This window comes from Neovison vison, chromosome 13 (genome assembly GCF_020171115.1).
Source record: "Neovison vison isolate M4711 chromosome 13, ASM_NN_V1, whole genome shotgun sequence".
Taxonomy (NCBI): domain Eukaryota; kingdom Metazoa; phylum Chordata; class Mammalia; order Carnivora; family Mustelidae; genus Neogale; species Neogale vison.
The window spans coordinates 151,800,687-151,810,926 of NC_058103.1; positions in this window are offsets into that span (position 1 = coordinate 151,800,687).

The following is a 10,240-nucleotide window of genomic DNA, read 5'->3' on the forward strand; positions in this document are numbered from 1 at the left end:
ATTCAGGTGCACGTGCCCCTTCGGATCACTACGTTTGTGTCTTTAGGGTAAATTCCCAGTAGTGCAATTGCTGGGTCATAGGGCAGTTCTATTTTCAACATTTTGAGGAACCTCCATGCTGTTTTCCAGAGCGGTTGCACCAGCTTGCATTCCCACCAACAGTGTAGGAGGGTTCCCCTTTCTCCGCATCCTCGCCAGCATCTGTCATATCCTGACCTGTTGATTTTAGCCATTCTGACTGGTGTGAGGTGATATCTCATTGTGGTTTTGATTTGTGTTTCCCTGATGCCGAGTGATGTGGAGCACTTTTTCATGTGTCTGTTGGCCACCTGGATGTCTTCTTTGCAGAAATGTCTGTTCATGTCCTCTGCCCATTTCTTGATTGGATTATTTGTTCTTTGGTATTGTTTGATAAGTTCTTTATAGATTTTGGACACTAGTCCTTTATCTGATATGTCGTTTGCAAATATCTTCTCCCGTTCTGTCAGTTGTCTTTTGGTTTTGTTGACTGTTTCCTTTGCTGTGCAAAAGCTTTTGATCTTGATGAAGTCCCAGGAGTTCATTTCGCCCTTGCTTCCCTTGCCTTTGGCGATGTTCCTAGGAAGAAGTTGCTGCAGCTGAGGTCAGAGAGGTTGCCGTCTGTGTTCTCCTCAAGGATTTGGATGGATTCCTTTCTCACGTTGAGGTCTTACATCCATTTTGAGTCTATTTTCATGTGTGGTGTAGGGAAATGGTCCAGTGTCATTTTTCTGCATGTGACCGTCCAATTTTCCCAACACCATTTGTTGAAGAGACTGTCTTTTTCCCATTGGACATTCTTTCCTGCTTTGTCGAAGATTAGTTGACCATAGAATTAAGGGTCCATTTCTGGGCGCTCTATTCTGTTCCACTGATCTGTGTGTCAGTTTTTGTGCCAGTACCGTACTGTGTTGGTGATGACAGCTTTGTAATAGAGCTGGAAGTCTGGTCGACTCCTTTCTTTAAGATTTCTTATTTTCTATGTAATCTCTACACCCAACATGGGACTCAAACTCACAGCCCTAGGACCAACTGTCACACACACACAACCAACCGTGTCACCTAGATGCCCCTCAAATCCTATTTTCCTAATTATTCTCAACATCCGAAGTCTCATGATAGAGACAGGCTTTACTTACCAAGATGGTTGGACTCTGGTTTTGTTTTCAAGGATTCCCCCGACCAGACTCTCCTCGGGAGGCTGCTGGGACCCCCGAGTGGCTTCTCAACGCCAGCAGCAACAGTCAGCTTGCTTGCCTGGTACACATGAGGGCTGTGGCCCCACACCATCCCCAAGGAAAGTTCTGGAAGGACCTGCACCCCACTGTCCGTGGGAGTGAGGAAGAACTCGCAGCCGTCTGGGTCACGTGACTGATGCACCTCCAGAGTCACTGGTGGCCCGGGAGAGGCGCACAAGCCTCTGGGCGGACACACAGCCTCCCTGCCACGGCCTTCCTGCAGACAACTCAGAAGGCGGTGGCCTGGGTCTCGCGGGGTGAGTCAGGAGGCTCGAGCGTGGAGCCGGTGGCCGGTTGCTTCGCTGCCTCTTGAGAGGAAGAACCAGGGGCACAGGGGAGGCTGGGAACAGCCAACGCCTGGGAAGGATTTGTTGTAAACCACGGCAGCACAATCACCCGCGCGCGCCCGGCCGCTCCTGCGGGATGGGAGCCATTCGGGTCCTGGCCTCCCACACGTCACCAGCCCCCTTGGGCAACGGTGACCCCAGCTCTCGTGACCCCTGAGAGTGGGCGGGGGAGCCCGCGAGACCTGGGACCCTGCAAGTGTCTTTGGGATGGTGGCGACTCGAGCCTGCCCCCGCCTTCCCCGAGCCAACTCCCGCAGGACAGAACCTTCCAGGGCCCAGTCTCTCCCCCACCGTGGGATGGGGATGCTGCTTTCCTTGATCACATTCATGACTCACCTGTCCACAGCGGGACACGTGGGTACGTGGAGGCACCATCAGCAGCTCCCCCTTCCCCAGACGAAGAGACTAAGGTTCAGAGTGGGCAAAGCGACTGCCCAGGAAGGGCTGCACAGCTTCACCGCCCGGGGATCCCCAGGAGACCCCTCCACCTGCAGCCCCTCCCGAGCACGCCCCGCCCCGCACCACCCGTTGTACAGCCCGCCAGGGCGGGGGCTGGGGAGCCAAACGCAGCCCAGTGTCCCCGCTTCCTCTCTGGGCTCCACCACAACTGGCATGAGGCTACAGTCAGGGACGGACCTGAGACCCTTTCCAGGAGAGGGCGCCACGGGGTCAGCCAAGACCAGTCAGCGGCCCTCCCAGCCCCAGCTCTGCACCCGGTCACCTTGCCTCTCCCCTCCCCCCCTCCCCTGGCCCCACACCCTCACCTCCAAACTGACGTCTGTGATGACCCAGCCACAACCACCCCACGCCCCCAAGGAAACACAGCTGCGGCCTCACCGGCCTCCCACAGCGGCTCAGTCCCACCAGCCCTGCCGCCTCGGCTCCCCTGAGTCCCAGATGCTCCTGGACTGAAGAGGACACCGGGCCCCGCACCCCCAGGGCTGTCCCTTTGGCGCCACCGCACGAGGGCATTTCCGTCCTCCTGGCACCCCGCCCCCTCCCACCCCGGAGCCTGTGCGCAGGCTGTTCGCTGCTGGCTAGCCCTTCTTCACGCGCCAGGTCTCAGCCCCAGCACCCCTCCACCGGGAAGCCCACCCTGACCTCCTGAGGAACACAAGTCTCCCCGGGCTCTTGCGGAACTTCATTCCCTCGCTGGGGAACGTAGACTGGGGTGGGCGTGTCTTTCAGGGAGGCCCCCTACCCCCCCCCCCCGCCCCAGTCCTCTCTGGTTTCTTGAGGCAGGGCCACAGCCTGGCACACAGCGGGCATGTGACATGCTCCAAAATAAACAACCATCAGGATAAGCAAGTCCGGTTCAGATGCGGCCCAGGGGCTCCGGATCCCACTCTTGGTTTCAGCTCAGGTCCTGATCTCAGGGCTGTGGGAGGGAGCCCCGCACTGGGCTCTGCGCTCAGGAGAGCGTCTGCCTGAGATGCTGTCCTCTCTGCCCCTGCTGCTCCCCCTAACGTCAACCGATCTAAGAAAACCCAGAGGTTACTGCAGTAGATGAGCTTCAGAGCATGAGGAAGCTTTTGGGGCGCCTGGGTGGCTCACTGGGTTAAGCCGGTGCCTTCGGCTCGGGTCATGATCTCAGGGTTCTGGGATCGAGTCCCGCATCGGGCTCTCTGCTCAGCAGGGAGCCTGCTTCCCCTCTCTCTCTGCCTGCCTCTCTGCCTACTTGTGATCTCTCTGTCTCTCTGTGTCAAATAAATACAATCTTTAAAAAAAAAAAAAAAAGGAAAAAATGCAAGAGGAGGCCCTCGCTGGCTCAGAGACAGCGCCTCCCTCAAGGGCCGCCTGCCAGCATCCAGCTCTGCTGCCTCTGCTCCCCGGAGCCCCGGCTCCCATGCAGGACGTGCCCTCCGGACCAGCGGAGTCTGAAGCTGCAGGACTGAGGGCAAACGTTCCGCACAGCGCGTGGGAGCAGCCACGCCTCCGCCAAGGTCCCAGCGTGCACCCTCAAGGGGCTGCCGCCATGCGCCGTGCAGTCCTCTCACGCAGAGCGCATTCTGCCAGCACATCCCACACACCCGGGACGATGGGGTGAGGGCGGCACGGCGGTGCAGGCCGCTGGGACAGCAGATCGACGTTGCCGAGCCCGTAGACGACCGTGCTGGCCAGAGGACAGCGGGGAAGGCAGACCCGTCCCCAGGGATCCACAACGCACCTCTATTCCAGCAAGGACAACTGGGGTCCCGCTGGGACGGGGGAAGGACCCGGTGCCACCAAGCCGTCACAGGGGACTGGATGGCAAGCCAGGAGGGGCCGGCAGACGGGACAGTCGGTTACCCAGCCCTGCGCAGCCCACGGCAGCCAAACGAGTCACCTGAAATATCTGGAGCCTCTTCTTGGCTCACAAATCCGCAGGTTGGGCAGGAGGTCTCGGAAGGCTCATCTCTGTCCTGTTCAGCATCTGCTGAGGAGGCTTGAAGGTGGCTAGGACACCTGGCGGCACACGGATGCCCTCTGTGAACCCTCAGGGGCCCAAACATCCCTGCCTGAGCTATTCGGAGAGGCCTGGCTTCATCGTGTCCCCAGAAATGCTGGTGCCGACCTTCCACGTGCTACGAAGAGATGCTTGACATCGGGAAAATGTGCCGACGCAGGGAACCAAGCCTTTGCAAAGGACTATTCACTGTTACACAAGTACGCATGAGCACGGGTCCATTCAGAGACTAAAGGATTTGAACGGAGTAAAAAAAATGTAGGGTTTCATATTCCACTTTGTAACTAACCTTCAGAAAACTAGCACCTGATGTTTTATTTGTTATTATTATTTTTTAAAAGAACTAGAATCAATAATCCGAAAAGTTGTACGGAACGAATGAAGACCTCAAAATAGCCAAAGCCCCCTCGAGAAAGAACAAAGCGGGACAAATCGCAAGCCCAGATGTCAAGACCCGCTCCAGATCAGAAGGGCGTGGTCCCGGCACAGAGGTCGACACTCAGATCCACGGGACAGCACGGACAGCCCAGACACAAACCCACGGTGACGTGGTCCAGTAAAGCAGGAGAGAACACGCGACAGAGAAAAGACCGTCTCTTCGACACACGGGGCTGGCGCAACTGGACAGCCACGTGCACGGCCACGGAACTGGGCTTCTTACACAGAGATAGATTCAAAATGGATGAAAGACCTCCGAGTGAGGCCCGAAACCACCGAAGTCCTAGAGGAGAACACAGGCAGCAACCTCTCAGGCACCGGCCGTAGCAACATGTTCATAAACAGGTCTCCTCAGGGAAGAGAAAAAAGTGCGAAACCAACTCCTGGGGCCACACCAGAGCACCAAGCTTTTGCACGGCGAAGGGAGCCCCTAACAAAATGATCAGGCGACCTACACGCAGAAGGTACTTACCAGTGATGCACCAGGAGTTAACATCCGAACGATCCAGAACGTGACAACTCAACACCCAAACCGTCATCTCTTTAAAAACCAGGCACAGGACCTGAAGAGACCCTTGTCTAAAGGAGACTGCAGACGGCCAGCAGACCCGTGAAGGGGCGCTCGACGTCGCTCCTCGGGAAACGCCCACCAAACCCAGGAGCCGCTGTCAGGGCAGCTTCGGTCGGAAGACAGGGCCGACCGGCGCGTTGAGGTGCGGAGCAAGGGCAGCCTCGTGCGCCGCCGCTGGGCACACGAGCTGGGCAGACGCTGGCGCGCAGGCCGCAGGGTCCTCCGGAGGGAGGAAGTAGAGCTGCCCTATCCAGCAATCGCTCTACCAGGTACTCACCCCCAATATGAGAACACTAATTTTAAAAAAAGACACATGCCCCCGGGGTTTGCAGCAGCGACGTCCACAACAGCCACACTCGGCGGAGCCCCGAGGCCCACGGACAGACGACCGGATGGAGAGGCCGCGGGGGCCCCCGCACACGTACTACTCGCCGTAAAACACAATGAATCTTGCCATTTGTGATGTGGACGGAGCTGGAGGGCGTTCTGCGGGGTGAAGTAAGGCAGAGAAGGACAAGCACCGCAGGACCCCACTCACGTGTGCAGCCCGAAACTCAGGAGCCGCGAGCACAGACCCGCATGGACAGAAAAGGGCCCGGAGCCGGCCTGAGGGGGGCGGGGCGGGGCGGGGGGGGAGGGGCAGACAAAATAGGGGGAGGGGACTAAGGCCTTACAAAATACGAGCGACCCAGGATGAACAGTACAGCCCAGGGAACAGTCAACCCCACTGCAGGGATGTACTCTGGTGGCAGACGCGGCATCACCGTCTGGAACGGTCCCTGCACTCCGCGTGGGCCTAGAGCTAACACGGGACACGTTAGCTACGCTTCAATAATAAAGTTCTTTAGAGAAGAAATTCAAGTGGCCAATTAAGAACCAAACAAAATGGGGCGCCTGGGTGGCTCCGTGGGTTAAGCGACTGCCTTCGGCTCAGGTCATGATCTCAGGGTCCTGGGATCGAGTCCCGCATCGGGCTCTCTGCTCAGCAGGGAGCCTGCTTCCTCCTCTCTCTCTGCCGGCCTCTCTGTCTGCTTGTGATCTCTAATAAATAAATAAATAAAATCTTTAGAAAAGAAAAAGAACCAAACAAAACGGCACCTGCGGCTGAGGGGCAGACTCCGAGGACGTCCGCCGCCGCCCGAGCTGAGAAGGAACACGCCCCCACCTCGTGCGAGACGGACGTCCTCACACGCGCAGCCCAACTGAGGGACCGCAGCCGGCAGCGTGCGGGACAGCAGGGGCAGCCGGGGTTTGCAGTCTGCGGGACGAGGCCGATTTTCCTCACTGAGTTTCCCTCGGGGAATAATCATTTTAATTAGGAATATGCTACTGACAGCGACCATGTTTTTTCGTGAACACTTTTTCAAGCTCTCCATTCGACTTCGAAGTCCGTCAACACCCACACACACAGTCCATGCCCGCGAGCTTGCCGCGGTCCTCCACGGCAGCCCACGACCCCCGGCTTCTGGGCTCGCGAGTACACGCGTCCGAGCCGGTCGGGGCTCACTCGGTGCAGGCAGCACCCCGCTCCGGTGCCGGGCTTCCTGATCCCGGCGCCCCGCGTGGGCCTTCATCGGGACAGCGGCATTGGGACACCCCCCCCCGAGGCGGCACCTCCCATCTGGCTCACGACCCCGGCAGGGCCGGCGGCACCATCCAGCCGAGCCCCGTGAGCCCCCAAGCAGGAGAGAAAGTCCTTCTGGCGTGCGCAGAAGCCGCGCAGACTCGGGCTCCCACCACCCCACCGTCGCGCCAGCCTGGACGGCCGCGGTGTCCCTCCCAGCCGCGGAGCGTCGGCTGTTGCGCACCTGCTACGACCACTCGCGCGTGCGGCTCCGGGCGGACGGACGGACCACCGCTCTCCTGACTCCACCTGCCCTCCTGTGCTCTGATCAACCCGCCTTCCTGGCACCCTGGATCCCACGACCTGCCCTCCTGACCCCCGCCCTCTCAGAACCTCCAGGGGGCGGTCGTCGCGGGCTGGAGGCGGCGGCCCTGGTGGTGCAGCTGCGCTCGGCGGACTCACCCTCGCCACTTCACGCCACGTCCAACTTCCGCTACCGAAGACGCTGGGATTCTCCCGACGCTATTTGGGTGCGGCGGGTTTTCCAGCACAGTCTTCTGGCTTCATTCGAAAGCTCTGCCTAAGGACGTGGCCGGGTCGAGGCCTCCTGCCGCCGCCAGGAGCGCCCCACGGTCTCCTGGCTTCCGCTGCCTGCGCCCATCAGCGGCCATCGTCGACGACAGACTTTAAGGACAGAGGTTCCAACGGGTTTTCTTCATGGTGCTGGAGGCTCCGAGGGCCGCTTCAACCTTCAGACGCTCCTCCAGCAGCCCCGCGCCACCATCACGCGGTGCGCCCCGCGGCACGCCCGCCCCCGGCCCTCGCTCATCGCCCGACGCTCCCGGCGCCCGTCATCACCCGTGTCCGACCTGCTACGCCGCTCACGGAGTTCCTGCCAAGCAACTGGCGGTCCTGGTTCTAGACCTGGTCCCGCTGGAATTCTCCACGGCTCTTCCCTCTCCGGAAGAGCGAACTGTCGTGGAAGTGCCTCCGTCCCTCCCACTTCCCCACGACTCTCCTCGGGCGGCTCAGGATGCTCCACCTGTGGGAGAAAGAAGTAAACCCAATCCCACGGCCTCTGCCCCGAGGCTGCTTCTCTCGGCCTCTTGATGTCTTCTTCGTGGTCTCTCACGACGAGGTGCAGGACGCTTTACCTGCAACACTTCCTGCAGAAACAATGACGTGTCCTGCACCCGTGACCTCAAGTGAAGGGGGGTCCTAAGTTCTTCAAGCCCCAGACTTGAAGTCACATCCCTCTGCCCAACAGGAGATCGCCAATAGCCCAGCCCCCTGCGCCCCTGAGCAAACACGGGACCCAAGCAGCACCGCACACGGGCTCGCGCACCCCAGGCCCGTCGTCCCGCGGCCCCCCAGGGCCTTCCGGCAGAGGCTCGTGTGCCCGCTCGCACTCGAGCAGCCCAGTGGGAGGCTGGCTCAATCCCAGGCTCGTTTTCTCCTGCTACAAATCTTCTCTCCGGCGGTCACCGAGCGTGTCCTCCACGTCCAGGGCTAACGACGCCTGGGAAGACATCCTGACGCACAGCGCGGCGAGGCAGGGGCTGTCGCTTCTAGAGCTGGGTCTGAACCGCCAAGGGCAGTCAGGCTGGGTCACAAACTCGCTCAAACAGGAAACCCTTCCCTTGAAGGAGGGAAGCAGCAGGACCGTCTTCATACTGGCAGCGGCGGGACAGGGAACCCATGAGGGGGCAGGCTCGCCAGCAACTGAGGTGGAGGACGCGCCCCGGTGAACACCCAAGAGGCCGATAACCGCCCGCCGTCGCAGAGCGGGGTCAGTGTGGCCGGGGGCGGCACAGGGCTGGGGCCATGCCATGCGGCGCTGAAGCGCACACCCGGGGACAGACACTACGGACACCAGGCGCTACAGTGAACCAGTGCGCGTGGACGGGGGCGACAAAGCTGCATGAGCAGCACGCTCCGGACCGGCGACCTGCAGCAGGGCGGGGGGCTGAGGCGGCGCCGGCCATCCCCAAACCCGAGAAGCAGCACGACGCTTCGAGCAGGAGCAGCACGGAAACGAGGTGCTGGCACCCTGGTGCACCGGGTGCTGGGGACGCAGGCATGGCGCCCCGGCCCAAGCCCATCGGGCCGCCAGCCAGGTCTCCACGGGCATCACCGGCAGCTCCGGGGACCACGCTACAGCAGGACGGGCACCGTGCCACCCACCGGCCTGCAAACGGAGCACGTCGCGAAGGCACGCGCTACCTTCCACCAGTCCCGCGACCACCCCACAGCTGCCCGAGCGGCGGCAGGAACCAGGGAGGGAGATGGGTGGGGTGCACCAGGCAGGGCCCCCTGGAAGAACAGAGCTCCTTCCTGCCCTTCCAGCTCTGCCTTTCAGGCGCTTCAATTGTTGGTTCAAGGAGTAAACTTAAGACTAAAAGTTCTAGATCGCATGCGGGCGGCACGCAGCAGAACCTCCCAGCCGCCGGCTCGGGCCTGCGAGACCGCCGCCTGCAGGTATCTGGAAACAAAGACCCAGATTAAAACAAAGCATCACTGGGCCACCTGGGGGCTCAGTCCGTTAAGTGTCCGACCCTGGATCTCAGCTCAGGCCCTGATCTCGGGGTTGGGAGAGCAAGCCCTGCATCAGGCTCCCCGCTCCGCAGAGTTCGCTTGGGATTCTCCCTCCGCTTCCCTCTCTGCTCCTCACAGAGCTCACACTCCCTGAAACAGATCTTCAAAAAAAATAGTAGAACAAAATGTTTTTTAAAAGTTGACATGGGTACACTGTTGGTGGGAATGCAAGCTGGTGCAACCGCTCTGGAAAACAGCACGGAGGTTCCTCAAAATGTTGAAAATAGAGCCACCCTATGACCCAGCAATTGCACTACTGGGTATTTACCCTAAGGATACAAACGTAGTGATCCCGAACGTGCACCCGAATGTTTATAGCAGCAATGTCCACAATAGCCAAACTATGGAAAGAACCTAGATGTCCATCAACAGATGAATGGATAGAGAAGATGTGGTATATATACACAATGGAATACTATGCAGCCATCAAAAGAAATGAAATCTTGCCATTTGTGACAACGTGGATGGAACTAGAGGGTATCATGCTTAGCGAAATAAGTCAGTTGGAGAAAGACAATTATGTGATCTCCCTGATATGAGGAAGTGGAGATGCAACATGGGGGCTTAAGTGGGTAAGAGAAGAATCCATGAAACAAGATGGGATTGGGAGGGAGACAAACCATAAGCGACTCTTAATCTCACAAAACAAACTGAGGGTTGCTGGGGGGGGGGGAGAGGGGGTGGGGTTATGGACACTGGGGAGGGTATGTGCTTTGGTGAGTGCTGTGAAGTGTGTAAACCGGGTGATTCACAGACCTGTACCCCTGGGAAAATACATTATATATTTAAAAAAAAAAAGTTGACATGGGGCACCTGGGTGGCTCAGTGGGTTAAAGTCTCTGCCTTCGGCTCAGGTCATGATCCCAGGGTCCTGGGATCGAGTCCCGCATCGGGCTCTCTGCTCAGCGGGAGCCTGTTTCCCCCCTTCTCTCTCTCTGCCTGCCTCTCTGCCTACTTGTGATCTGTCTGTCAAGTAAATAAATACAATCTTCAAAAAAAAGGAAAAAGGAAAGGAAAACCCTG